The following is a 5,967-nucleotide window of genomic DNA, read 5'->3' on the forward strand; positions in this document are numbered from 1 at the left end:
GAGGAAATTTCCATCCTGAAATAATAATAGAGTATTTTATGAGAAAAGGAAGAAAAATATACAAGAGCAGAATATACTATGAGCACATATTTTATTAATATTGCATGTGGAGTTTGAGCAGACATTGAAAGTTCCACAGGAACCATGAAATACATAATAAATTCATAAAATCATCCTCAATGTTGGCATTTTTCACAGTAGTGGTAGTCTCCCTGAGGAAGTACACAGGCACAAATCTCTGGGTTTTAGCAGGCAGGCTTTCTTTAATTTGTACTTGCAAGTCACTGCCTAAAAAGGCTCTAGGTTATGGATTTGCCTTTATCGGGCTAGTTAAGATCAACTATTTCTTTGGAGGCCCCTATTGCATCACAACTTAAGAAAATAGCAACTTACCCCTTCTTCTGTCAAAATAAAAGGCTCTGTGTCTTCCAACATTCAGTTACAGACATAAAGAGAGGAGAGTTAGTACACACTCTGCAGGTTGTATTTAAACACATACCAGATTAATTTCTTCACAAGCAGTCAGATCTTTCTTCAAGTTCACATTGATGAACATCAATGATGTCTTCCAGAGGTAACGTCACAAAATCAATGTAGAGAGGACACCTACTTCCTTAGCATTACTTTCAAGTTCTACAGACACATAGAATAATAATCAAATCAGGAATGGATAAAAAGGTTGAATTTTCTTTCATTAGTTACATGATACATAGAAAAATCTGAAATTCTGAGAAGTTGTTGCAAGTTACATACAGGTGAAAAAAGTCAATTAAGGGTGTCTAAATGAAAACATTTTGGATTCTAGAACTGTCTAGTGTAGAATTGGTCTAGACAGACCACAATTTTCAGTTTATTGCTAATCCTCAAACTGAAGACAATGAAACTGTTTGAATAAAAGAGCAAAAACACATTGTTCCCCCCAAAAGAGACATCTTGAAGTATGGAAACTGAAAGATCAGGACGTTTGTGTTTAATTTTTCAAGTATATTAAAAATGTGAAAAGAAAGCACTTTCCCCACCCCCCCAAGAAAATGAGTGATTAAAGTGTGTTTCTTTCTTCACTTCTTTTAGGCAGAACATGCTGCTTTGAATTAGCATTTATATCCCAACTATGATTATACAAAAGGTACAATGAGTACAATGTTCTTTTGAATGAATTACATATCAGAAGATGTGGTCTTTTATTAATAGTGCTTCAACAAAGTTATCATGGAATTCTCCACCACCGAATCACCACTTTTAAATCAGCATCTCCCAAGAACATGAAGTATTTGGCAAGAAGTCTCCACAACATGAAGGAACCAAAAGCTTGAATGAAAAGGAAACCAGCTGTAGTTGTTTTAATAGCTGATGAAAATTCTGTACCAAATCTCTACATAAGATTGACATAAGACTGACCTTTATAAGACTTTTTTTCCTTTGTACAGAGATAAAAATGACCAAGGTACTATGAGTAAAATAGCCAAGAACGTTTACAAAGAAAAACTTTAAAACTCTGTCTTTTTGCAAAGCCATTTCATTATGGAGTTCAGAAGTGTGCATGTAGTTAAAAATACTCACAGTAAACCAAAAAGAACTCTGAAGAATCATTGCCATTCTGGGCAATGATTCTTACTTGACTACCAAGTAAGGCAAATAGATTTTCAGTTTTGAGAAAAAAAAAAAGCAGTATTTTTCTTTGAAGAAATAAAGAACAAAGGAGTTATTTATAACTGTCTCTTATGAAGTGTCAATAATACTTAGAATTTTGCACTGTACTTCTGATGTTGACTCTGAAGGCATGTTATTGCTCTGCTGTCGCATAGTATGATAGGAAATTTTTGCTCATATAATTATAAAGCTGGATCTTTCAGACTGTATCCTAGTTTAAATATAAACTAGAATAGCACCAAACTTTTTCCTAGTGGAAAGTTACGCTTAAACACGACCTTGTTTAATGATTGTCTTCATTGTGTAGAAATAATTGAATCAAATGATAAAAACATTGTTTTGCCACAGGTGGTAGATGAACTATAAACAAGGCAGAACTCAGTAACATGTGAGCGATCCCACACACAACCTTCCATGGACTATCTGGCTGCAGTTTTCCATTGTACAGTGGGCAACCCACTGGAACTCAATGTTTAAGGGTCCAGGAATCTCTTCTATTTAGGCCTTTCAGAAACCTCCTGATGAAATTAAATTAATAGTACAAAAGCCTAAACATTTTCTCTTTCTGAGGAGCATTCCTGAAATCACAGAAATATTTCCACGTTAGAGGAGTGGTTTTGTCTTCCTGAACAAAATGTCATGTTCTGTAATAAAATGCACCAACGATGTCCAGGGAGTATTAACATGTGGATAGTGGTGTGTCTCATCTGTCTCATCACAATTATTGCAAAAAACTTTACTATCAATCATTATGGAAATAGTTGACTTAGAGAACAAAAATTCAGACACAGGTCATCTGGGTGGAGAACCTGGAGATCTGCAAGCACTCAAAACCTGAAAACTCAGAGCTTAGACTTCAAGTTTTTTTACTTGCAATCATAACTGCCATTATGAGATTAAATAAGTGGATATGGTCAAAATATTTATATTCTTCCCACAGGATGCAATTTAGAACAATGAGTGTAGGACTCAACAACAAAAAAAAACACAACAGCTTTGTTTGCAGAGGATCAGAGCAAGATTTGGGTGCCCTTTCCATCCCACTGAAATTTATACTGAAACTGATGTATTTTTTTCACCTTTTTTACATAGGAAGCTAATGTTCTGACTACAATCATACTTCAAAGCATTGTGTAGATGAATTTTAACATGAAGGTTGGGTGACAGTCCTTATACTGAATCCAAGGCTCCTTTAGTTTTATAGCATATAAAATCTCTGTATTCTCTATTTTAAGTTGGAGCCATTCACTGTCTAAGAATTCCAGATGTAGCTTTAAAGCAGTGTTTTCTAGCTTTCAGTGTAGTTCCTTCCCCCCTCAACTTCAAAATTATATCAAGATGAGGTTTCTAGGGCAAACAGCTCTGGAAATGTTGGAAGGCACGATTCTGATTCATGCACATATATACCCTTTCATAAAGAAAAAAAAAAAAAGTGATTTTAATAAAGACTAAATAACGAAAAGAGATACAGGTTAAAAAAAAAATCCTAATACCACAAGAGCAGACACAGACCTTGCAGGAGACACAAAGAAAACCCTTCAATGGACACTTCAAAAGCCTAGTAAAAATCCAGCTATATTCATAATCAGAAAGGTTTTTCTGAAATGAAAAGGCAAACTTAAAAGAAGCCCTGCTATTCCAGCCCTCGGGCTTTCTTCAAGGTAAAACACCACAACTGAGCAGAGACCCCAGCAGTCTTCCTTTCAAACACCTGTTTGGCTGCTGGCAAGGAACTCTCATGTACAACGAATTGGCCATTGAAGGCTTTAAAGCAATTTAAAGCCTGGCAATTTAGCTTCTCAGCTCCATCTTGTAAAAACTATAAATGTAAAAAAAAAAAAAAAACCACCCACCTAGTGTCACTCATCTCTTCAACAGGATCTAACTCAGGAGGTAAACTTGGTAAGCAAGTGTTTGAGACCAATTTTCATAAAGAACAATAAAATACTAATTCTGAGCTATCAGTTGCTTTCATTCTAGCATTTAATTTGGCCAACTCACTCTAAGATGAAGTCTCTATTATTCTGTGGATAGTGGTGAAAGATTTTGTGTCAGATTTGAGGAGTAGAATGCCACTCCCACTTATTTCTGACTAGTGTTCAGGCACCACAGTAAATCCCATTCCTACAGATGACAAACAGTCATGCATGCAAAGTTAAATGAAGATGCAGTTTCCACCTTATTTTTTCCTGTGGATTCTCCTGTATTAAGTGAAGGAAGGGTTTTCCCTTTCCATGTCTTTGGAGATATGGCAGAGATGCAGTAAACTTACCTTGTGACTTGCAGTGAAGCAGAAACAAGGACTAGCACAAAAGCTTAAAGGTTCATGACCAGAGATACAAGGGATGCTGCGTACATAAATACTGGAAGTGACACACACACACACTTGCTTTTGAAGCTCTCAGTGTTGACAGGAAGAGAGAGCAATACATTGTTTAGCACATTTAATCTGTCAGGAATGAAAAAGGATCTGGACAACTCTTAGTATTTGGTCAGGATGCTCAAAGTAACCTTTATTCTTTTTATATCATTGAAAGGCAATAAGATTAGCCCTCTGCGAGACCCACCTGTGGAACTTTTTGAAATTAAGGAAATATGAAATGCAAGGGAGGTCCAAACTCAAGCCAGTTACAGTATTAGCTACACAGTTTATGGTAGACCTGCCCAGGGAGGTGGTTGAGGCCCCATCCCTGGGGGTCTTTAAGGCCAGGCTGGATGAGGCTCTGGGCAGCCTGATCTAGTGGGAGGTGTCCCTGCTCATGGCAGAGGGGTTGGAACTGGGTGATCCCTGTGGTCCCTTCCAACCCTGACAGATTCTGATCTGTTTTAGCAGAGGACTTTAGAGCCCTAATGGCTCAATGGTTGGACTAGACGATCTTGGAGGTCCCTTCCAACCTAAAGGATTCTATGATTCTATGATTCTATTTCCAGACAACCCATTGAGACAAAACATCTACTCACTTCTTTCCCCTCCTGACTTCTACTGAATTACTCCAGAAGTAGAAGCTTGGTTAGCCCCAAACTGGATCTAAAACAATCTCTGACCTAGTCTTCATTTTGCATTTTGCATCTCTCACGTATTATTGAGTTGTTAGTGCTCAGAACACCTATTGGAAGAAAAAGGTCAGACAGAAGTCATCATCCTCAGCTTTCATCTACTATTTTTCCATGACAACCTGTACATTGTTATCCTGAATATTCACATTAACCAAAAACAAGCATACATCACATGTCCAATACATCAGAATGATCGGGTTGAAGTGAACAACCATCCTGAGACTGTATAAAAGACACAGAATAATAGCCATAAATTATCTTGTAAATAGTAGCAACTGAAGAACCATTTATAACATAGGTAAATGTAGAGGCAGAAGGGTGAGGCGGTGGGAACCTTTTTTATTTTTCATCCTAATGAACAGAGTAAAACTCCTCTTGAACATTAAAGAAAAGTGACCTTTAGGAAAAGGACATACTTGGAAGTTTCATTTTGCCGTTTTCATAGGAAAGACACACACCTATGTAACTGCTTAAATTTGTGATTCACGTATATATCAGTATTTTTTCCAATAACAACAAAAAGTGTTGCTTTAGGAACTGAAGAAGTGAGACAACGGAGCTTTTTACTTTCCTGGAAAGTTAGGTCCTGCTTGTTCTCATATCCACCACATGGTTCAAGAGTATTATTACTTTTGGATGGCATTTTCCTGAGGTCATTGCTCTTTGGTAACAGAGCAGGTGCCGAAAGACAGGTATTGGGTGCAGCAACCCCATTAGTCCTGTTGCTGCCCCCTGGAAGACACTCAACTCTTGTCTCAGAAGAGCCTCAGATGCCATAGCCCCCTTAATGAATAGAACGAATCTACTGTTAAAACCAGGACATGTTAGGACTAGCCAGCTGACAAAGCTACCCACCGAGATAAAGCAGAGAAAAGCTAGAGAAGGAGAGAGGCTGGCAAAATAATAATTTCTGGAGTAACACTTTCCTATAAGTACAGCTTCCTTAAATAAAGGAACTGCAGACAAGAGGAAAAATTTGAACTCTACAGTGAAAACTCGTATGATACAGAAAAGCATTGTTGTACAGAGCACGTTCAGCCCCAAAAATTGACCAGATGCTCCTGTTCTTAATCAGCATCATGCTGGGAATGCTGTGGCTGTTGGCTTAATGTTAGAATAAACCTGAAAGCTTCTTTAATACAGTCTTGCAAGGATTGCTTTCCAGAAGCACTGTAACAACAGGGCCTCAGCATCAAACCAGCTAAGTATGAAAACTAGATCTGCTTGTTATCACTGTATTAATTTGCTTGAAGGCATTCC

This window comes from Merops nubicus, unplaced genomic scaffold (genome assembly GCF_000691845.1).
Source record: "Merops nubicus isolate BGI_N331 unplaced genomic scaffold, ASM69184v1 scaffold11597, whole genome shotgun sequence".
Taxonomy (NCBI): domain Eukaryota; kingdom Metazoa; phylum Chordata; class Aves; order Coraciiformes; family Meropidae; genus Merops; species Merops nubicus.